This window comes from Dasypus novemcinctus, chromosome 11 (assembly GCF_030445035.2).
Source record: "Dasypus novemcinctus isolate mDasNov1 chromosome 11, mDasNov1.1.hap2, whole genome shotgun sequence".
Taxonomy (NCBI): domain Eukaryota; kingdom Metazoa; phylum Chordata; class Mammalia; order Cingulata; family Dasypodidae; genus Dasypus; species Dasypus novemcinctus.
In genome coordinates this window covers 78985727-79011546 of record NC_080683.1, presented here as the reverse complement: position 1 = coordinate 79011546, position 25820 = coordinate 78985727, and the positions used below count along the sequence as shown (strand labels likewise).

Genomic DNA, 25820 nt, shown 5'->3' with positions numbered 1-25820 from the left:
TGATTAAAAAAAAATAAAAGACTAAGTTTAAAATGCTCATGGTTCCAGTCTTCATTCATCAAGAAATATCTGTTTATATATAATCCAATAAAATCCCCTTTGGTCAATTATAAAAAACAACAGTTAAAAAGTATTCTCATTCAAAGATCATCTATGAAAAATGTCTTTAAAAAGAGCCAAAAGTCCCAGAACTACCCTACGTCTGAAAAAATATAATCAGAAATACAAAACCACAAAAGCAGAAAAAATTTTTAATGATGTGACAAAAAATAAAACACCTAATAAAAGCAATTTCAATTATGAAAAAAAATTTACACATGACAGACACATGTAATATCTCATGAATTCAAACAGATAATTTCAATTAAAATTCATGGCTCCATGGATTTTTACTTAATATATGTAATCTCTCTCTCTTTTTACTGTGTGGACACTACCATAAAGTATGTGAATGTGAAAGATCTCATGATAACCAGTAGAAGACAAACTGCTACCACCAGGAGATGATATTTTTAGTAATTGAGTGTTATTAATATTGAATATAAGGAACTTTAAATGAAAGGAAAATATTTTGGTTTGGATAAAGATGACAAATGAAATGTAGGTGATACAAAATTTGACAAAGAATACAACTAAATAATAATGGAAAGAGAGATGGGGGAAGTTGGAAAGAAAAATAAGCTTGCTGATTCCTTACTCAGTAAAAGCTGGGAATTCCAAATGTTATTTAAAATGGACAAGTCAATCCATTTGAGTTTGTAGAGTATAAAACAAGCCACTATAAAAAATAATGACATGGGCCAAATCAAGATGGGAAAAAGAGAAAGGCATGGAGAAAGCTGAGAATACAAGCTTATTTTATTATTATTTATTATAAAATTAGTGTCTAAAGAAAGAATAGCCTGAGTATATTATGCAATAATGTGAGGCAAAAGAAATCTCTGGACAAGAATAAATACTTCATTATCAGGAGAAAAACATTTTAAAAATGGAATAAAATTGAGCTCCTGAAACAAGAATTTGTATCAGTGTAAAATATAAATGGTACTATAAAATTAGACCTACACTATCATGTTATTTCAGTAATTGTAAATGAATTTAGGCCACCTATTAAAAGATCAGATTAGATCATAAAGAAAAGTCAAATTATGATATATACAATACACTCAACTAAAACTAACTGATTTAAAAGTTAAATAGCAGCTTTCAATAAGTTACTATCAGACAAAATAGAAATCAGGTCAAAAAAAGAAAATTTAGGGTCCTAAAAGGCAATAGAGAACCACAAAATTGGGAAACTTATGATGCTAATTAAGATACCTAAGTAAATGGAGCTAGAGCTATATTGATTTGGTTAGTATGTGTTCTACAATTGAACTATTTCTAGCAAATCCATTGTATACTCATCAACTTTCAGATTTATGTGTGTCTTCAATTTTGTCCAATGGCTATAACTGAAAAAGAAAATAAATAAGCAATAATAAAACAAATATAATTTTTTAAATGTGGGGTCACAAGACAAAGCAACTGAAGGATGAAGGATATTGTAAGTGCATAAATAATGAAGCATGGGAATATTAATATCTCCATTATTTGATTAGGGATTTCTAGTACCATTCAATTTTTATGAGGAAGTGTTTTATGATTAATACATTCAGAATTTTTAAAATGGCACACATTTGTATTGGTCATGAAACTCCCCTCAACTTTTATGAGTACATATGCAATTTGGTGAACTAAAAGTAGTGCTAATTATGTTTTCCTATCTGGAGCAAAATGAAAGAACTAAAAAATGAAAAGTCAAATGCATGTAGTGTGCTCACTTTGGTAGCACATATACTAAAATTGGAATAATACTGAGAAAATTAGCATGACCCTTGTGCAAGATAGCATGTAAATTTGTGAAGCTTTCCATAGTTTAAAATCCAACATATTTTCTTGATGAAAACTCTCCAAAAGTTACAAATAGAAGAAAACTTTCTCAGCATGATAAAGTACATATATGAAAAACCCACAGCTAGCATTGTTCTCAGTGGAGAAAGACTGAAAGCTCTCCTGCTGAGATTGGGAACAAGACAAGGATGCCCACCATCACCACTGTGATTCAATGCTGTGCTAGAAGTTCTAGATAGCACAATTAGGCAAGAAAGAGAAATAAAAGGCATCCAGATAGGAAAGGAAGAAGTAAAACTTTTACTGTTTGCTAATGATATATCCTATATCTAGAAAACACCCCCAAATCCACAAGAAAGCTATTAGAACTAATAGATGAGTTCAGCAAAGTGGCAAGATACACGATTAATATGCAAAAATCAGCAGCATTTCTCTATACTATTGATTAGTAATCTGAGGAGGAAGTCAGGAAAAAATCCCACTTACAATAGTGACTAAACTAATTAAATATTTAGGAACAAACTTCACCAAGGACATAAAGGACTTGCATTTTAAAAAAACACAAAACATTGCCAAAATAAATCAAAGAAGATGTAAATAATAGAAGGATATTTCATGATCATGGACTGTAAGACTAAATATCATTAAGACATCAGTTCTACCCAAACCGATTTATAGATTCAGCATAATCCCAATAAAACTCCCAAAAGCCTTTTTTTGTAAAGAATTGGAAAGTCCGTTTATTAAATTTATTTGGAAGGATAATAGGTCTTGAATAGCCAAAAAACTCTTAACAAAGAAGAACAAAGTTGAAGACTCTAGCTTCCTGACTTAAAAGTATACTACTTAGTTACAGTGGTAAAGACAAACAGACAAATAAACAAAAATGGTACTAGCAAAAAGATAGATATGTTGACTAAAATAATACAACTTAGTAATCAGAAATAGATCCTCAAGTTAATGGCAAAGTGATTTTTGAAAATGCTGTCGAGCCCAGCTAACTAGGCCAGAACAATCTATTCAACACATAGGTCTGGGAAAGCTGGTTATCCATATCCAAAAGAAAGAAGGAAGACACCTATATCACTCCTTATACAAAAACTAAAAATGCATCAAAGAAAGACCTAATATATAAAAAGAAGAACCTTAAAGCTCCTAGAAGAAAATGTAAGGACACATCTTCAAGATCTTGTGGTAAGCAATGGTTTCTTACACTCAAAGCATGAACAATGAAAGGAAAAAAAAAAGATAAATGGGACCTCCTCAAATTTAAACACTTTGTGCTTCAAAGAGCTTTGTAAAGAAAGTGAAAATGTAGCCTACTCAATGGGAGCAAATATTTGGAAACCACTTATCCAATAAGGGTTTGATATCCATGTTATATAAAGAGATCATACAACTCTTTGATAAAAAGACAAGCAACCCAATTTAAAAAATGGGTGAAAGAATTGAACAGACATATCTCCAAAGAAGAAATACAAATGGCCAAAAAGCACACGAAAGAGTATTTAATATAATCAGCTATTGGGGATCAAAATTACGCTGAGATATTTCACACCTTATAAATGGCCAATGAACAAAAACAGAAAACTATAAGTGCTGGAAAGGATGTGAAGAAATAGAAATACTTCTTCACTATTGGTGGGAATGTAGAACGGTGTACCCTTTGTGGAAGACAGTTCAGTGGTTACTCAAGAAACTAAATACTGTATAGAACTGCCATATGATCCAGCAATCCCATCTCTAGGAATGTATTCAGAAGAACTTGAAGCAAAGATGTGAACTGACATTAGCACACTGATGTTTATAGCAACCTGTATAAGTCAGAGTTCTCTAGGGAAACAGAATCAACAGGAGATATCTGTAAATAGTATGAAAATTATAAGAGTCTCTCATGTGATCATGGCGATGCACAAGTCCAGGTTCCACAGGGACTCTGATGAAAGTCCAATGAGGGTCCTTGATGAGATCCTGGGAGATGTTGGTTGTCCTAAGAGAAGCTGGGAAATTCTCTCTGAATGCTGAAATCACCTCCCCTTTTAAGGCGTTCAACTGAATGGATAAAATATCACTCATTGCTGATGGCAATCTCCCTGGTTGATCATAGATGTAATCAGCCATCTGTGCAGTAAACTCATTGATGACTAAAGCCAAAAATGTCCTTGTATTACGTTAGCCCAGGGCTTGCTTGACCACTCAACTGGCTACAATTACCTGGCCAAACTGACACATTAGCCTAACCACAGTCCACCTCTTGTCAACTCAGCAACCATACACATTACCTTAATCCACACTTAGTTTCTAAGTAAAAACAATATATATATATATATTTCCACCTAACAATGTTCATCTTTACTGTGTACAACCAGAAACACATTAATTCCCCACAGAATAGGGTGCAAGTCCTTGGGTAATATTCACTCTTAAACTTGACATCCTTAAATATTATTACATGAAACTAATACAACTTGTCATATAATAAGGGAAAAGGTTGGGGAAGGAAACAAATTCGTTTTGTGTATATATACAATCATACTCATAATGAAGCAAAAAAGGAAGATTCATCATTATTACTGTCCTGGTCACATTGTTATGGCTCATATTTATCACTAATTTCTTCTACTACCCATTCCATGTTCCTGTTACCCTCAGCAAGCACTTCAACTGGCTGTGGTTCTCTGCCTGGTGGGGTGACCCAAACTTTCATTCCTGAAGATTCTGGGCCATTGTTAGTCCTACTTGGATTGGGTTGTTGCAATTTTTCATTGACTTTAATCACAGGGTATGGCAGTACTAGGAGATGCCCTAGAGGGTCTCCTGTATTCCAGGCAAACTTTTCTTTACCCTCTTTATGCAGATGCATTCCTATTTCTCCTTGATAGTCAGGATCAATCACCCCAGCCAGTACAGCAATTCCCTTTTTTTTTTTTTGCCTGTTGGTTCAGAGGTGAGAGGAGCCCAAAGTGGCCAGGTGGCAGACTTAACTTCTAGTTCATTGGAATCATTGTTACATTCCCTGGTGGCAGCACTCCTCCTTTTGGAACTGTAGATCAGTAGAACTTGAGGTTGCAGGGATAGGAATAAAAAATTTTCCTAGTGGGTCACTAGGGGTAATAGTGAGTGATGCAACTTCCATTTCCATCCCTTGATTCTTGGACCTATGAATCTTGATTATGGGAGCAACAGCACCATAGAGTGGACACTGATTTAGAGCATATACAGACTCCTGAAGAACACTGCCCCAGTCCTGCAAAGTATTGCCACCTAGTTGGCACCATAATTGAGTCTTCAAAAGGCCAAAGCTGTGGACTGGGAAAGAGAAGGAAACATGGCAGGGGTGGTGATCATGGACATTTGAGCTACTTCCTCATGTAACTTACTTGTACCTTCAGGACTGGCTTGAGCCCTATGTCATATATACCACTTCCATTTTATTATAGAGTGCTGCTGTGCACACAAAACTTTATGGTTTGATAGGTCAAACAATACCTAGCTCATGATGGGCAACTCAGGTCTCATGGTAACTTGGTGGCCCATGGTTAAACATTCAGTCTCTACTAAGACCCAGTAGTAGGCCAAAACCTGTTTCTCAAAAGGAGAATAGTTATCTGCAGAGGATGTCAGGGTTTAGCTCCAAAATCCTAAGAATCTTTCATTGTGATTCTTCTATAAGGGCCTGCCAAAGGCTCCAGACAGCATCTCTATTTGCCACTGAAACTTGCAGCATCATTGGACCTGCTGGATGATATGACCCCAAGTGGTAGTGCAGCTTACACAGCAGGCTGGGCCTGCCACAGAGCCTCTTCTTGTTCTGTTCCCCATCAAAACTAGCAGCTTTTCTGGTCACTCAGTAAATGAACCAGAGTAGCACACCCAAATGAGGAATGTGTTGTCTCCAAAATCCAAAGAGACCGAGTAAGCATTGTGCATCTTTTTTGGTCATAGGATGGGCAAGATGCAACCTCTTATCCTTCATTTTAGAAGGGATATTTCAGCATGCCCCATACCCCGGGACACCTAGAAATTTCACTAGGGTGGAAGGCCCCTGTATTTTTTTGGATTTATCTCCCATCCTCTCTCACTCAAATGCCTTACCAGTAAATCTAGAGTCATTGCTACTTCTTGCTCACTATGTCCTATCAACATAATATCATCAATATAATTGACCAGCTTTCACCCTCATATATGCTAGGCCATCTTTTGATCCATGTTTCAGTCAGCCACCTGAACAAACTGTCAGTGCCTTTTCTAACTCCTCGAAGTACAGTGTTGAATCCAGAATTTCTGCTTAGTGAACTCATCAATAAATTCAGCCTGACCCAACTTTATATTCCTTCCACCATTATCCCATACCCTTAGTATCCATTCCCACACACATTTCTCTGATTTCTGTCAATATTAGTTAGAAAATTCATGCAGTTCTTTTAGCATATAGTGTACTTCCTTATGGGTCACACTTTGTATTTAACCTTTGGGGGCTTGCTGTGGTTTTAGTCTAGTAATAGGTCTGGAAGAGAAGAGGAGTGTGTAAGGAGAAGGATTAGAAATATCTTGCAAGCTACTGAACTGAGGACATTCCTTTGCATTTTCTTCTGATGAGACAGAATTAATCTCTTCAGGTAGGGATTGGAATGCTGATTCCTCAGGGCAGGGTGGAGGCTTGGCAGTGCAGTGCTGGAGTTGTGTTGGTACCTGCCTCAGGGCTGGGTGGAGCTCCAGACTCCCTGGGGCAGGCTGGAGGCTGGCTGATACAAGATGACAAAGTATGGTCTCCACAGGGCAGGCCATCATAAATTTATCTGCTAGTCTGAGCAGAATTTAGAATTTAGGGTTCCAATGTCCAATGTCACCAATGTTATCATCATCCCTTATGTCTCCATCCCAATCCTTGTGGTTGCTCTCCTTTCCAATCAATGCCTTCACTTAACTGCAGTTGCCCTGTGGGGTTGAGATTTTTGTTTCCTTTGTAACTCTACTACTGGTACAATGAGAGTCTGAGTTTGGCCTAAAATATCTCAAGCCTGCGGCTGTAGGAGAAAACATTTTCTTTCAGAGCACACATAGAAACTTTCACATCATTCACATGGTGTTTAAGTTGTAAATTTGAAGGCTTTAGCTCATCTCTTTCTTTTGTAACTATATCCAGAGTATCTAGGAGGAGCCAGCCAATATCCTTATACCTTTTGACTCCGCAAAACTCTATTAAGGTAATTGAAAACACACTTGCCCAGATCCTTGCCTCTTATAAGCAAAGAAATAGGGGACTCCAGTGATGGTATTTTGCATATCTCCATTGCCAACTCATGCTGTGGACTGTTAATGGCCTCTTCATTATTGGAAAGTGAGTCATTAGTACCCTTGAGTCCAATTAGAGTAGAAAGCCAATTGCAAAACTCCCAGAACCACCTCAGATATCTCATGTTTAAGATTTTGTTCCTCAAGAACCACTCCTGATGGCAAACTGTATTAATCAGGGTTTTCTAGGGAAACAAAATCAACAGGAGATATCTCTAAATAGTATGAAAATTTATAAGAGTTTCTCCTGTGACCATGGTGATGCACAAGTCCAGATTCTGAAGAAAGTCCAGTGAAGGTCCTTGAGTTTTGGGGAGACATTGGCTGTGCAAAGACTAGCTGGAAACTTCTCTCTGAATGCTGAAATCACCTTCCTTTTTAAAGCATTCAACTGATTGGATAAAATGTCACTCATTGTTGACAACAATCTCCCTGGTTGATTGCAGATGTAATCAGTCATCAATGCAGTAAACTCACTGATGACTGAAGTCCAGAAATGTCCTTGTATTACAATTAGCCCAGTGCTTGCTTGACCAAACAACTGGGCACAATTACCTGGCTGAATTGACACATTAGCCTAACCGTCTCACAGCCTTATTCATAATTGCTAAAATATGGAAACAACCCAGGTGACTGTTTACCAATAAGTGGATAAACAAAATGTGGTATTTACAGAAAATGGAATACTATGCAGCTATAAGAAGAAATGAAATCCAGATTCATATGACAACATGGGTGCACCTTAAGTACCTTGTGCTGAGTGAAATAAGTCAGATACAAAAGGACAAATGTTGGAAGCAAATATGACTTAAGTGATTGGGCTCCCATGTACCATATAGGAAGTCCTGGTTTCACTTCCCGGGGCCTCCTGGTGAGGGCAAGCTGGCCTGCATGGCAAGCTGGCCCCCATGGAGAGTTGGCCTGCACAGAGAGCTGGCCCACATGGAGGGCTGATACAAGATGATGCATCAAAAAAGAGACACAGAGGAAAGATAATGAGAAACACAACAGAAAGAGAGCTGAGGTGACTCAAGCAATTGAGTGCCTCTCTCCTGTATCAGAAGGTCCTAGGATTGGTTCTCAGTGTTTCCTAAAGAAAAGATGCCAACAGAAGACAAGCAGACACAGAATAAGATGCAGCGAATAGACACAGAGAGCAGACAGCAAGCACAAAGGCAGGGGAGTATAAATAAATAAACATATTTTCAAAAAGGGACATGTTGTATGGTCTGACTAATAGGAACAATGAGTTCATATTAGTAAACAATGAGTAAACTCATAGATGTAAACTCTAAAGTAGAGGTAACTAGGAAATTGAATGTGGGTTGAATATGGGAGCTGATGCTTAATGTATATAGAATTTTTAGTAAGTTTTATTGTAAATGTGTGAAGAGTTGGAGGTAATACATTATAATGAGTATAACTAACACTTCTGATTTATAAATATGAATTGTGGCTGAAAGAGGTAATCTGTGGATGTAATATTTCAGTTGAAAGGAAGCTAGAGAATAATATAGGGACTGTTTATCATAGTGATTTTGGTGGTGGATAAAGATTGTGGTTAATAGTAAAAGAATGTTCTTCCCTTACAAAGTGTTAAATATATGTTGATGCATTGGAAAATTACAGTGAATGTAATGTAAGGATAATAGTTAACAATAATATTGTAATATTTTTGTAGTAATGGGAAAAAGATATATCAATTTTAAGGGTTGACAATAGAGGGTATAAGGGGGTATGGAATTTTTCATTTGAAGTAATGAAAACATTCTAAAATTGAGGTGATGACAGCACAATGCTGTGATGAATATGAAAACCGCTAAATGCACACTTTTAATGGATTGTAGAAAGCATGGGACTATATAACACAAGGAACCCAGGGTGGAAGCTGGACTGTGGTTAACAGAACAAATATGAGAACATTCTCTCATGAACTATAACAAGTATATAATACTATGACAAAGTGTCATTAACTGGGTGGGTTGGGGGGGGAAATATGCCAAGTGTAACATATTAGCTATAGTTTGTAGTAATATTTTGGTGATATTCTTTTATAGTTTGTAACAACTATTTCACAACATTTCAGGGTGTTGGTAGCAGGGTAATGTATGTTAGCCCTGTATAATGCTATACATGTTTTGTTTTCTAAGTTTACAACTTATATACTTACTGTATATAGATGTTCATGTATGAATAATAAACTTCAAAAAAAATTTAAAAATGCATGTAGTATTAGGATAACTATATTTATACCTGATTCTAATTACTGTAAAGGTAAATAAAAATATTTTAAACATGCTCTCCTCCCCTTTAAATTTCTGTACAGTTTTGGGATGATGTTGTTGTATTAAATAGATTTTTATATTCCATAGATATCTTACTCTCATTGGACTGAACTAAAGTAGACATAGCTCTCTTAAAATATTTAGTTTTACTTTGCTTTTAACATTTTTGTTGTTTTTTCCAACAGAATATTTTACTGTAATATTTTGCTATTAAAATGGTTTGCCATCACATGGAAACCAGAAGAGAAAGAAGTTGTTGCCATGTTCATTGCTGTATTAGTCAGCCAAAGGGGGTGGTAATGCAAAGTACCAGCAAATGTGTTGGCTTTTATGAAAGGTATTTACTTGTGGTAACAGATTACAGTTAAAAGGCCCTAAAGATTTCAACTCAAGGTTAGTTCCTCACCAAAGTTTATTGCAACAATTGTGGGTTCCATCTGTGAGGGTTCAGTCTTCCTCTTTCCCCTTAAGGCTCTGTGGGCCCAGCATCTTCCGATCTCGGCTATAGGCTGGAGGGCTATTTCTTTCTAGTCCTGCTCAGCTGCTTAGGGCTCTGGTCTGTCCAGCTGCAAACTATCAGGTGAATGGCTTATCTCTTTTTCTGGGCCTCTGTGGTGTCCATGGAGCTGTCTCTCCTCCACCCTGTATTTTCTGTGTTTCTCTAACTCTGTTTTTAGAATTCTCATTATTTAAATTTTGTAGATATTATTATTATTCCCATTTTTACAGATGAAGAAACAAGACCAACACAACAAGAATGGGCAGAACTGGTATCTGAAAGTGGGTCTGTCCGATGCCACACAACCACACTTACTTTCTCCTTCTCTCTTGTTCTCTCTCTCAACTTTCACAAGGCAATGCCTCAGGAGTGAGGGAAAAACACTTAAAGAAATAATGGCTAAGGTTTTACCCGAAAGAATTGAAAGCAGGAACTTGAGCAGGTATTTGCATAGCAATATTCATAGTGGCATTGTTCACAACTGCCAACAGATGGACATACCCAAGTGTCCATCAATCAAAAAATAGTGAAACAAAGTGTGATATATACATGTAATGGAATTTTATTCAACTCTAAAAAGGAATGAAGTTCTGATACAGGCGACAATGTGGGTGAACTTGAAGACATCACATTGACTGAAATAAGTCAGATACAAAGGACAGATATTGTATCATCACACTGAAATGAAATCGTTAGAATCAGCAAAGTCATAGAATCAGAATCTAGAATATAGGTTAACATGAGACAGGGTAGAAATAAGAAATAGGGAATTATTTGGTAGTGGATGGTTCTGATGGTAGCAAACAATGTGAAGGTAATTAACAACATGGAAATATGTATCTGAATGTGGTAAAGGAGGTAATGTTAGGTTGCATATATTATAATAGAATAAAAAGTTTTTTAAAAATCCGTGAAACTGTAATACATAGTGAACCCTAAGTTAAATCATAGGCTGTAATTAATAGTACAATTATAAAAGGGTGTTTTCATAAATTTTAATAAATGTGCCACAACAATGCAAGTTGTTAATAATAGGTTGGTATATGGGAATTCTGTATTTTATGCATGATTGTTCTGAAACCCACTTCTCTAATAGTAAAAGAGAAATAATGGCAAAAATTTCCCAAATGTGATGAAAACTCTAGAGACACAGTTCTTAGAAGCTCAATGAACCCAAAGTAAAGAAACATGAAGAAAATTACTCCAAGAAATCTTGAAAACTGTGATAAAGAAAACTCTTAAATGCAGCTGAAAGACTGTAACCATAATGAAGTTAAAGATGACTTCAGATTTCTTATAGAAAACAATGCAAATCAAAGGAGAGTGTAGAGTGGTCCTTTTAAGTACTGAAATTATATATATATATATACACACAAATATTTATATTAAAAGTAAATATCTTTCAAAAATAAAACAGAGGAAGACGGACTGTGGTTAACAGAACAAAGATGGAAACATTCTGTCATGAACTATAACAAATGTATAATACTAATACAGTGTGTTAATAATTGGGTGGGTCGGTATAAAATATACCAAATGTAGTTATGTTTTGGCAATACTATTCCATAGTTTATAACAAAAGTTTCAAAGCAATGCAAGGTATTGGCGGTGGAATGAAGTGTGGAAACCCTGTATGATGTTATGCATGTTTGTTTTGTAAGTTCATAACTTTTACTATACACACATTGTTTATGCATGTATCATGTATGAATGATATACTTCAATAAAGTTTTATTAAAAATAATAGCAAAAAAAGGTGAAAGAAAGAATTTTTAAGATTTTCACAATTTGGAAGAATTCATTACCAGCAAACCTACACTAAAAGAAAGGTTAAAAGAAGTCCTTCAGGCAGTAGGAAAACAATGTAAATCTGAATGTACAAAAATGAGTGAAAAGCACCAAAATTTTTATAAATATTTGAAGATTTTTATATATTATTTAAATATCTTTAAAAGATAATTGACTGATTAAAGAAATATAATAACCTAAAATATAAAACCTTAAGTTACCACTAAAAGAACAAAAATTTTTAGATAAAAAACAAACAAGTGGCATAAATAGAAGTACAGAGAGAAAATTAACTAATGCAAAGGAAATCATAAGAAGAGGAAAAGTTGAACAAAGATGTGGCAGACAAAATGCAAATGGAAATATGAAAGAATTAAATCAAATAAAAATTCTAAATGCCCAGTTAAATAGGTAGAGACTGCCAAATGGGACAAAATAAATAAATATGTTGCCTACAAGAAAAACACTCTAAAAAAGAAACCATACATGCACAAATGCACAAATAAGTCAAAAGTAAGGGGATAAAAAAAGATATACCATGCTAACCATAATCAAAAGACAACTAATGTGACTATATTAGTATCAGAAAATATTGATTTCAGAGAAAAAAATATGACCAGGGTAAAAAAATTCCATTCATAATGATAAAGTGATCAATAAATTAAGTGGACATAACATAAATAAACATTTATATGTTTAATAATAGTGCTTCAAAATATATGAAACATATACTATTAGAACTTCAAGGAGAAATATACAAATCCACAATTACAGTTGAAGATTTCAACATTAAATAAATCAATAAAGCATAAAATAGCACAAACTAAACCAAAATTTTATTTTTGAAAACAAAAGTAGAAATGATCATCCTTGAACAAAACTATTCAAGAATGAAAAGAAAAAAGCATAAAACAATATCAAGAAAGAAAGAGTGCATTATCACAGATCTGACAGTAATTTTTAAAGTAAAGTTATGAAGTAAATGTGAATAACTTATGGCAGTTCATTTGAAAAATTAGATTAAAAATAAATATTTCCTGAAAACTAAACTTGTGAAAATGAGCACAAAAGGAAAGAAAAAGTGTTCATTATTATATGACCATACAATTAAGAAAATGTATAAATAGCAATCCTCCAGCTATGAAAAGTCCAGACTGTTAAGATATCACTGTTGAATTTGAATTCTTTGAATTTGATAAAATAACCAGATATAATGAAAAACTATTCCAGAGTAAACCAAAAGAAGGCATAATTCCCAACTCAATTTATAAGGCTATATACTATTGATACTATTGATAAGCTGACAAGGATGTTATAAGAAAAGGAATTATGGGCCAATCATATAATATACTCAAAATTCCTTAACAGTATCCAAGCATATTGCATCCAGCATTTTATAAAAGATATAGTATATCATGATTAAGTTGTATCTATTCCAGCAGGACAAGACTGGTTAGGTATTCAAAATCAAATAATGAGATTGCCATATTAATGGAATAAAATAATAAAACCATATGATAACCTGAATAGATGTGGAAAAGGCATTTGATATAATTCCTCATCTATATATAATAAAAGTTCTCATCAAACTTGCAAGACAAGAAAGTTTTCTTAATCATTTAGAGGGAAATTAGAAATAAAATGGATATCCCACTTACTGTTGATATATATATATAACACTTTCCCCAGGATACAGCAATGAAAAAAAAATGTCCAATATCAAATATATGCAAACTGTATTGGTGGTCATGTAAAAGGAACATGTAATAAATGTCATTAGTATGGAAAAGGAAGAATCATGCAAAAAAAAAGATTACATAGAAATTTTTACATCACCTATAAATATACATTTAAAGATGATATGTGAATTCAGAAAAGACATTAAAGAAATTGTGTTTCTACATACAATAAGAAACATTTACAAAATGAAATAAAATATATACCATTTACAACATAATTAAAATTAATACTAAAGTCTAAAGTTAGCAAAAATGTTGAGTTCTGCCCATAAATCCATAAAATATTATTAAAATAAGCAATTTTTAGAGTCCTAAATAAATGGGATTAAATGCCAAGTTCCTAAAGACTCAAACTTGTAAAAACATAAGTTCTCCAGAAAAAAAAAAATTACTAGAGAATCAATGAAATTCTAAAGACATCCCTGATTTTTAAGAGAATAGCAAGCTTATTAAAAATTATACATAGAAATTTAAAGTGCCAGAAACAAATATTTATAAAACAATAAATGACACAAATTTGGAGGACTTGTACTACCTAATATCACTATTTAGGAAGAAACTATAGTAATTAAAACACTGAGTTACTGGGATAATTAAAGATCAATAGAACAACGAAAATGTAGAAAAAGTCTACAATCAAGAACCACACATATACAATGATGTTATTGATGAGAAAAAGGTGACCCTAAAGTGTTGTAGGATATGAGATTTTAAAAAATAGATATCCAAATTGGAAAAAAAAATGATGATCAATATTGAAATTGAAAAGATAACAAACAGAGTAGAGGATATAGTTTCATAAGCTTTACCTGGCAAGGAAAAAATAATGTTCCTTTAAACAAATGTTTCTTCTGGGTCCATTATAAATCCACTAAAAAAAGTGGAACTTAGTATTAACTCTTTCTACACTCTATATACCAAAACAATTTATGGGTGGATTATCTTTTAAAATTTAATGGTAAGGCAATGATTGTAATGCAATTAGAAGTTAACATAGTATGATATTTTCATGTCTCTGGAGTAGGCAAACATTTAATAAACTTTGCAGTAAACAGTTTCTAAAGAGATTGATTAAATAGATTACATTAAAATTAGAAACTTCATTTATCAAAGTTATTAATAGAAGAGGACACTGGTAAAGTACAACATGGGAGAAAATATTTGGAATATATAAAACAGATAAAAGTGGTATATTCATAATATAAAAATAATTTTAATAAGCAATATTAATAAATAAAAACTGGCCACCCAGAAGGAAAACAAGCAAAAGAACTTAAGAGGTCTTTGAACTTATGAAAAGTTGTTCAACTCTATCATTCATTGAGGAAATACAAATTAAAACCAAAGTAATCAAGATTACAAGTGCTTGGATAGAATTAAATAACCTGGCATTCTCATACTCTACTCAAGAGAATAAAACTGTTACAACAGGAAGAATCTATTAAAGCATAACATATTCATAACTTTCCAGCAATTACATGCCTGATAATGAATCTAACAACACTACTTTTGTACGCAAAAAGACATGGAAAAGAATGTCCATTACTATATTATTAATAATTATCCAAATTGGAAGAAAAACAAGTAAGTATCAATAGCAGGAGAGTGTATCTATACAATAGAATAAAAAAAATTAATAAACTGCTCATAGATGAGATACCATGGATAAGTCTCACAAATAAGATGGTAAGAGAAAAAAATCTGATGCAGAATTTTAACTTCTCTGACTCCATTTACAAAATGTTCATAAAAAGTGACAGAATACCTATTGTATTACAATTCATTGTAGTTTTTATTTTTGAGAATAATATGGGTAGAGACTTGGAGGAAGCAAGGATACTTGATATATTCTATTCCTTTTCTTGTCTCAGCTGTCCTTGTTCACTTTGTGAGAATTTATAATATTTGTACATTTTCTATTATATATATGCTATTCTTCATTATAAAAGTAATTTATAAAATATAGCAAATCCAAAAGAGAATAAAATAAATGATTAGCATCAATAAGTGCTGAGAGTCTGTTAAAATGTTACTTGTATTTTTATATAACAGAAAGAGTTTGTCCGAAATCTGTCTTATATTATTTATAAGAACAGCAAGAAATATCAAAAACCTAGGTTTAAATCAAGCATTGGACATTCCTTTCAGGACCACTTATTTCCAATAACTTATATTAAATGTCTGGATTTTATCAGTGTGTTCCTAGTGCATATGATTCCTGGAAACGTGACTATTTAAGAATAAACTTTTTTGGTGAGGATGAAAAGAGGAAGATAACAATACGAGAAGTTCTCATTTTGCAAGTTCAGTTACCACCCAGGTCTACATAGGAAGACACCTACTTTGGAAGACTTAATGTGATCTTACCACAAGGCCATTTTTGCTGAGAACAGAAGAAGACAAATGAAATTTATCAAGAAAGATATCTAAGACATCTACATAAAAAAAATGAAATATAATTGATACAAATGAAGAAATTCCTAAATAAATGAAGGTATGTATAAATGCAATCATGTATCAGAGGACCCAATATTGTAAAAATGTTAATTTCCCCCAAAGTTATAGATTTTATGACATCATAATAAAAATGACAGCAGGTTTTTAGTGGGAATAGGAAAACTGACTTTGAAATATGCATGGAAATTCAATTGCTGAGACTAATAATTTGAATAGAAATATAAGGTGTTGGGATGTAAGATAGCAAAACAATGGAAATCATGAGTATTAAGACATTTAAAATAGTGTATGTTAAATATGTAATATAACAAAGTTGGAAGCTTCAGTTATCTGGAAAATGCATCTAAGATAACTATTCTTATTGCTTTATAGTGTTTGATAGGCGAGGTGATGCAGCATTACTTTCCTAATACCATGATACTTTTTTTTTTTTTGTCTTGTTAATCACCAAATTTACCTAGAACACAGAAAGGCAGTTTTTGCTGCATGTGCTAAACCTAGAATTGACAGTTCTTTGATAATAAAACAGAAAAATGGATATTTAAAGAATAATATGTCTTATCTTGTACTTAAAATAGCAAAATATTGGCTCTCATTCTAAGTAGTAGTGATATTTTTAAAAGCTCAATATTGACTGTGGCTCTGTTTGATGAAATCTTTTTCTCTGACATATCAAGATATGGTATTGTTCACTTAAAGCTTATTAAACTATGCCTTATGTTATTTCTTCCTAGTCTGGAATGTCAGCCCACATATATTATTTACATGAAGCAGAGTGAACTTTAAGTAGGGAGATTACACTGGAGGGAAATGAGAATGCCATCATTCTCAGTTTTACCCCATACTGTTATTAAAGGTTACATAGGTGGTGATCTTTCTTTTTCTCACCTTTTAAAGTTTTTTTTCCTTCTTTTTTCCTTCTGACTGTCTGTCATTCTTTTTCATCTTTTATAATATCCAAATAATTCTGCTTGTTTTCTATTCATTCAAATAACTTATAATGAATAAGCCATTGTATGTTATATTATTTCCTTCTATTCTTTGTCTAGAATGTGGTTGAGGTGACCTAAAGTCAATATATTGAACTTTGTATGACCTGTTCCCTATTAAAAAAGTAAATAAATGAATAAAGTCAATATACATGAAAATATTTTCCTGGAGAATTTGAATGTCAAGTTTCAGGTTAAGATATCTGTAATCATTAAACAATGGCAATTTCAATGAAAATACCAATATACTTTTACTAAACAGTAGAAGAGATAAAGATAAAATTAAAGATAGTCTTTCTCAACAATCATATGCTTATCAGAAAAACTTTTCCATAGCATTGCATCAAATTAGATGACCCAAGATACGATAAAATATCTAAGGAAATAAAATATGTACTTGTTATTTAAATGTCAGTTTATGATTTCTGAGGAAATATTTAAACTTATAAAGATGAAATACTCAAATTTATTGCTATCTTAATTTTTCTTCATAAATAGTGAAAGATACAATACAATCTAGAACCTTGAGAACTATTAAGAGTAATAATTGGTATTACCAGTGGTCACTGCATTTATTTGTCCTTGAAAATCTTTAATATGTTTCATGGGCATATTAGGAAAATTTTAAAATTAAACAAGAAGCTTCAAAAGTCAAACACTGATAGTTTCTTCTTGAAACTATTCTTTTACGTGCAATGGAAGGGAGTGAATTAAAGCAGATATAGATAGATAGATAGATAGATAGATAGATAGATAGATAGATAGATAGATAAATTATTCACTTGTATGTGTAGAAAAAGATACTTAACAACTTTTAAATATGGACCATAGTTAGTGGTAATAGTTTGATGATATTGTCTCATATTCTGTAAGAAAGTTTCCACCACAGTGTGGTGTGTTGGTGAAGGGGTGTTGTATGGGAATTCTACACATGTGCATGATTGTTTTTTAAGTTCATAACTTCTGTATAAAAACATATTTTTAAAAATTCAGTTTCATCATTGGCATGAAGAAAAATAAACCCAAACATATAGATATTTAGGAAAAACAATAGAATGAATATAAATTCATCTGCCCTCCATTCCTTCAGTTTCCCTGAAAATGTCCTTCTCCACAACTTCTCCACAACTCCTCTTACCTTTCACATTCACAGCTTTTCATTTTGAATTTACTAAAGATAACACATGCTGTAGCAGTTTGATATTATTGATTAATTCAAAAAAGAAATATTGGATTGCTTGTAAACTGATCTTTTCCTCTGGGCATATTAGATTATGTTACCTGATTAAGTAATCAGGTAAACCTCTTGTGCCAGTAGGGCATTGAGCACTCACCTTCAGTGGGTGGGGACTCACAGATAAAAGGCATGGCAAAGACAGAGTTGGAGGGCTTTTAATGTTGGAGTTCTGATGTTGGAGTTTGATGCTGAAGCTGGAGTCCCAGGGGGAAAGACAGAGCCATTTGTATGATAGGCTACGGCTGACCTTGTGGAGAAAACAGAGACGCTGAGCAGAGAGGAACCCAGGAAGCCTAAACCTTCGCAGACGTTGGCAGCCATCTTGCTCCAACATGTGAAAATAGACTTTGGTGAGGGAAGTAACTTATGCTTTACGGCCTGGTATCTGTAAGCTCCTACCCCAAATAAATACCCATCATATAAACCAACCAACTTCTGGTATTTTACATTAGCACCCCTTTGGCTGACTAATACACATGCCTTCTGATTAGCTACATGTTTAGTCCTGATCAAACTTTTGAACTCTTGTGGCAAATAGTGAGTGGCATGTTCCTTTGGATATCTCATCATTACCTCAATTTCCTAGTTATACACTTAACTGACTTGAGAACTTATATCCACACACAAAGTTGACATGGCTGTTTATAGTAGTTCTTTTCATAATTGTGAAAAGCTAGAAGCAACTAAGATGTCCTTCAATAGGTGAACAGAAAAAACTATTTGTGGTATATTCATGAATCTATACTGATATAAATGAAAGACTGAATGAATAAATAAATGGGGAAAAGTGGATAAATCTCCCATAAAGAAGGGTCCCAAATAATTTTTTTCAAATTCTAGCCTTCAAGGAGGTGGAACATAAAGGCATACTTAGGTGCAGGCTGTGAAAAAATGACTTTTCATTGGGAAAAGTGGGTAATTTTATAGTATAGAAGGCTGACAAACATTACTTAAGCTAGGAGATCAAGGTTAATATCAACACTGAAAAGCCATGCTGATAGCATATTCCCTTGATGTGACATGATTGGAAGTGCTCTTTACCTCTAAGGTCTTCCTTCCCAAAACTGAAAACCACAATTTAATCATGAGAAAAAGATGAGATGAATCTTGATTGAGGGAAGTTCTACAAAAATACCTGACTAGTATTTCTCAAAAGTGTCAGTCATCAAAAACAGGGAAAATCTAAGAAACTATCCCAGCTAAGAAGAGCCTAAGGACACATGACAACTAAGCATAATGTGGTTTCTTGGGTGGGATCCTGAAACAAAATAAGGGCATTAGATTAAAATAAAGGAAATATGAATACAATATAGGTTTTAGTAATCAAAGTTAATAATAGTTAAAGAATACAACTCCTGACTTTGGTAGGTATGAAAGATAATGCCAATAAAATCTTTAAAAAGTAGAGCGAAAATCACTCAGTTGGAAACATGATGAAAATGTAATGTTCATAGATGATGCATTCCAGAAACTCCATTATGTACCTAATACCATTTTCAGAAAACAACAACCATCAAACAGGGAAAGTGGATAAATGCACCCTCTCAGAAATAGAAGAGAATTTTATTGGAAGGTCTTCGTATGTAACAGATTCTCTAAGTACCCAATCAGTGAATGAAAAACAATAAATACTTACACATAGATAAAATTGTTTAAAGACTTTTCAGAGTTCTAAAGGATAAAAGCAAAGATTACATAATTTTGATGAAGTAACACTAAAGCACATACCTAAAGAAATCAGATTCATACTCTCATTAGACTCCTCATCCTCAACATTAAAGCCAGAGGCAATGCAGAAATGCCTTCAAAATGCTAATAGAAAAATAAAAACAAAATGCAAAACAATGGACTTTAGAATAACTAACTTAATATATAAATCGTGTTCATGTAAACAAGGAAATATAACTGAAAAAAATAAAATTGTGAAGTTATTAAGTTGTAAGTTACAATTAATAAATCATAGTTTAATGTTTAGGATTAACCCTGGTAGTGCTACAAATCCTTTAAAGAGGTGGCATGTGGGTACAACTTCTCAGGAAGCTGCTCTTCCCTTTTGCTTAGCTCGGGATTGAGGAAAATTTCTTTGCATTCTTCTTGTGCTGAGAGATTGGGAATAATATAATTCCTGTTCACCATTGTACCAAGGATTTGTAGCACGTTGCTGTTTCTGGAAGACTGCCAGCAGACACCCCAACAGTCTAAAACTAAAGCCCATTTACCTGGTTCAACAAAGACTGTCAGTATAAAAGTGGCTTCAGTATTCTCTCACCTTACTGCCCTGAGTTCCTGATTCTTGTCAGAATTTGATTTAGCTGGCCTTCTTATTTTCCATTTACTTGGTGCTTTTAAGGATATAGACTTTTAAATATTTTACCCAGAATTTTTACTTGTTTTCAATGAGCAACTTGGCTCATGAAACGTAGTCAAACATATTACGAGAAGTTAAAGAAATCTACAAATGCAAAAAAGTTATTTTCAACTATCATTTTTGCAAAAGTATAGAGAGTTGTATATATTTGACACATTAACACCTAGCTTACTGCACATCTCTCTATCCCCATCCCCATCATTGTATTTATTTCATCTGATTTATATGGGGACTGAGGAGCCAAACTGAACCATGTTCACAAGGTTCAAATCATGATTTTAGATTTTAAATTCCTGTGTAGCATGCTTATAAATTGAATGATTCTTGATTTTCAGACATTTTACTGATATTTGAGTGCTTCTTATTCTACAGCATGACATTCCTTAATACAGAATCAAAATAAAACTAAAAACTTTACCTCCCCTCCTCCAGCAAAAAAAAAGAAAAGAAAAAAAAAAGACAAAAGGACAAAGAGCAGGCAGGATATACGATAACATCCTGAAATTTTGTGAAAAGATAAAATGGGCACATAATTATAAAATTAGTGATAGAATGGGAGGAAATTAAAAGAGTTCTTTTTGGATGTGTCCTTTTCTCTTAATGGTGTCCAAATATAGGCAATTTGAAGAAAGAGCTTAATTTAGATTTAAAGTTTAGGAAAATTGAAGAGATAGCAATTAAGGAATTTACAAACAGTTAGGGCCAAGTTAGAATGTAAATCAGGGAATACATAGATTTGCGTGGTCTTGTTTTTCACTAGCTTGAGAAAAGGGTTGGAAATTTATATGAGATTATTTGTGATTGCTGTGATTTGACAGAGAATGTGTGATGAAAAGATAAGATGGAGAACATTTCAAATAATGGAGAGTAAGTAAAATGATGTCTCATAGATTTATGACTGAAATGTCAGTAGAGACCTTACAAATATGAACAGACTGCTGTGACTTTGAAACTGGAGAGGCGGTGCGTTCATATTCCTTGGATAAGAAAATGAGAATGCACATAATATGCACTTATTAAATATATGTTGATTGATCTATTTTAACTCATGTAGTAATGACATTAATCAGTAAATTAAGGAAGCGGACTTGGCCTAATGGATAGGGCGTCCGCCTACCACCATGGTTGGTCCGTGGTTCAAATCCCGGGCCTCCTTGACCAGTGTGGAGCAGGCCCACAAGCAGTGCTGATGCGCACAAGGAGTGCAATGCCACACAGCGATGTCCCCCGCATAGGGGAGCCCCACATGCAAGGAGTGCACCCTATAAGGAGAGCCGCTCAGTGCAAAAGAAAGCGCAGCCTGTCCAAGAATGGTGCCGCACACAGGGAGAGCTGACACAAGATGACACAACAAAAAGAAACACAGATTCCCAGTGCCACTGATAAGGATAGGAGCAGTCACAGAAGAGCACACAGCGAATGGACACAGAGCAGACAACTGGGAAGGGGAGAGAAATAAATAAATATTTTTTAAAAAATCAGTAAATTAAATCAATGATTCATTATTACTAGGGTTTTAACTAGTTTTTATTTTTTTTCTGTTACTCAAAATTTAGATAGCAAATATTAGTTTCCAGTTCGTTATCACTGTTAACTTTTAAAGCAAAATAATTTCACCTCTCCTACATTCAATTATCATCACTTGGGTTATGGATGATTAAATACGGTGAAAAATATCCTGACTGGTCATATCACTAATTGTCTTTCGTGTTATGAAGCATATATTTAACCTGAGTTATTATTCTGTTCACAAAAGCATGATTTTACTCAGTGATTTTGCTTGTATTTGCTTAAAAAGTGGATGACAGGGATAAATTGGTATTCTTGAGTAAGGAATTCCTTCTAGCCTGATTTATTTCTAAAAATTTGAACATCTTCTAAATTAATTTTGCCATTATATCACATTAGTACTAATTGAAGAGACTCATATTTAGAGTCATCCACTTTATAGGTGAAACATAATTTAAATTAGAAGAAATGCTGACTGGCATTGCTTCTTATGTTAAATTTAATTACTAGGAAATTTACTGATATATCTTAAAGAAACTGAAACTTTACAACTAAAAGCTCTCTCTCTGAAACATCTAAGGAAAAATCCTTAGCAAAAAGCAACTATTAAGAGCCTGATTGTAATTGGTACTGTAATAAATAAATAAATGAATAAATAAATAAATAAATAAAACAACTAAACAAGACAGAAAAACCACACAAGTTAGTAATAATAGTGTAAATTTTGGCTTTTGATCTCCAAGAGCCTTCAAAATGAAGCCCTAATATAGACACGTGGTCAGCACATAGAAAGTAGAAAAATATCATGAACATTACAGCAAAACTATTAAAAATCACACATGCACACCTATAATTTTCTGGAGCCTCTTTTAACAACAGTACTTCTATTTACTTTTGTCATTTCCAGTTCTCATGCCTCTATGAGCATCTGAAACACCAGTCTCAAAAATGTTTACTTCCTCCTAAAGGAACTAGTAGAGAAATGCTGTGTTTTCAGACTAGATTGCATTAGTGCATTATCTAAGGATTTGGCTATTTTATATTTCATTTCTAACTTGTAGCAGTTTACTTTAGATAAGGTCAAGAGCCAATAATAATAACAGAAAGCATGGACACATGCACAAGGTGATAGTGGAATATTCAGATAAGATATACCTTTGAAATTAATTCAATGTAAAGATAAAAATGGTAATGAAGTTTGTAAAAATAAAGGTCACTTTCAAAATTTCATTTTGCTATTCAGGCTTGAATTAAAATTGAAAAATTCATTTTCTATTGTATTAAATAAATATTTAAATTAAAGTTTTTTTAGTTAAAATTGAATGTGATGTATAGTACCCACTTTTCCAGATATATTATCTATAGCAGCAGCAAACTTTTCTGATAAATTTGATTATCATGTCCAAAGATCAGGGAAAGACATTTATGTGGTATATGTGATCAAAAAAAAAAGCTAAAAGGAAAGCATTTTAAAAAAAAATTCAATGTAACATATAATTACTTTCCAAATCACACATGAATGACCCTATTGTGGTGGTGTGAAGATGTCGGTATCCCAGAAAAACATGTTCTTAAATCTAATCCACTCCTGTGTGTGTAAACCCATTATAAATAGGAACTTTTGATAAAGTCACTTCAGTTAAGTAACCTCAACCAGGATGAATCTTAATCCTGTTGCTGGAGTCCTTTAAAAGAAGACTGAATTTCATTCCAACACTGACAGAGAAAGCTACAAAAGCAAGATGCTGAAATCAGTGAAACACAGAAGAAAAGGGAGAGATCAGCAGATGCTTCTATGACTTCCTGTGTGACAGAGGAGGCAAGGAAAATCTGCATCCGTTCTTCATAAAGAAAGCATCACCCTGATGATCCCATGGTTCAGACATTTTCCAGGCCTCAAAACTGTACACTAATAAATTCCTATTGTTTAAGGCAACCCATTTCATGGTATTTGCTGGAGCAGTCAAGGAAATTAAAACATCTATGAATCTAGATTAGAAGGCATTAAATAATAGACTTCCTTCCCTGAAAATAAAGTGGCATGAGAACACTAAGTATAAATTACGCAGATATTAATATAAAATAATTAATTTGAAATAATAATTCTGTCACATTATAATAGTGTTATTGTTAGAAATAAGCATCACATAATCAGAATAATTAAACAGATTGACATTTGTTTTTGCATTTTTATTCTACAAGCACTCCCTAGATCAATGATATCTTGAATTCAAGCAGAGGTTTCATAAATTTCAGCATTTAATAATTCTCTTTGGAAAAAAAATCTGAAAACATCTTTTTTTTTGAGGATTTTAAAATGGTTTGGTTTATTACAAACCAGCAAATGTTCTACTCTTTGATTTTAGATCACAGTATTTTTGTATATTCTCTTTTTATTAGCATTTAACACTAGGAACCGAACCTGGGACCTCCCATGTGGGAGGGGCCCAACTGCTTAAGCCACTTCCTCTCCCTTCTGGTTATGTTGTCTGCTTGTTGTGGCATCTGCTTGTTTTATTAGGAGGCACCAGGAACTGAAACCGGGACCTCCCATGTGGGAGGCAGGTACCCAACTGCTTGAGTATCATCTGCTTCCCTAGATTTTTAAATTATTAATTCATTCTCTTTACTTGTTTTAGGTATATTCAGATTTTATTTTTCTTCTTGTGTCAATTTCAGTAGTTTATATTATTCTAGGAATTTGTCTATTTCTTCCAAGTTGTCTAATATATTGGCATGCATATGTTCATAATATTCATATATAAACCTTTTTATTCCTGTAAGATTGGAAGTAATGTTTTCTCAATAATTTCTGATTCTACTAATTTGAGTCTTCTTTCTTTTTTTCCTGGTCATTCTAGAAAAAGGTTTGTTGAGTATATAAATGTTTTCAAAGGATCAGCATTTGGTTTTATTGATTTTTCTCAGTTATTCCATTCTCTAATTTCTACCCTAATCACTATTATCTGCTTCCTTCTGCTTGCTTTGGACTTACTTTGTTTTTCTTTTACCAATGTCTTAAGGTAGACAGTTAGGTTATTGATTTGAGATTTTTCTCCTTTTTAAAAAGAGGCATTTGCAGCTATATACTATTGCCCTTTAAGCACTGGTTTAGCTGCATTCAATACATTTTGGTAAGTTGGGTCTTCATTTTGTTTTATCTCAAAGTATTTTATAATTCCCAGTTATGATTTATTTTTTGACCAATTGGCTATTTAGGAGTATGTTAGTGTCCACATTTTTGTGATTTCTCAAATTTTTCCCCTGCTATAGATATCTAATTTCATTCCATGTGGTAGGAGAACACATTTTGTATTAATTCTATCCTTTTACAATTATTGAGGTTTGTTTTATGACCTACCACATGTTCTATTCTGGAGAATGTTTCCTTTACATTTGAAAATAATAATGTATTGTTGAGTATATTGTTCTCCACATGTAGAAGTCTAGTTGGCTTATAGTGTTATTCAAAGTTTATATTACCTTGTCAGTCTTCTGCTAGTTGTTTTTCTATCATTGATTGAAAATGGGGCATTTACATCTCTGACTATTATTGTTGAATTGTCTATGCCCTCCTTCATGTCTGTCAGTTTTTGTTTAATTTTGATGCTCTTTTGTAAGGTGCATATTTATGTTATATGTAAATTATTTAAGCATTATATCTTCAGGATGGATTCACACTATTATTATAAAATACATCTCTATTAACATTTGTTAATTTATAAATCTTACAAATTTGTTATAAAATACATCTCTATTAA

At 33.2% G+C, this 25820-nt stretch overlaps 1 non-coding gene across 1 annotated transcript; it reads left to right on the top strand.

Moving 5' to 3' along the window:
* The first annotated feature begins 1815 nt into the window (after positions 1-1815).
* LOC111760474 (U6 spliceosomal RNA) lies at positions 1816-1921 on the top strand. The gene has a single exon (XR_002794147.1). It is a non-coding gene; the product is annotated as a U6 spliceosomal RNA (small nuclear RNA).
* Positions 1922-25820: the final 23899 nt, after the last annotated feature.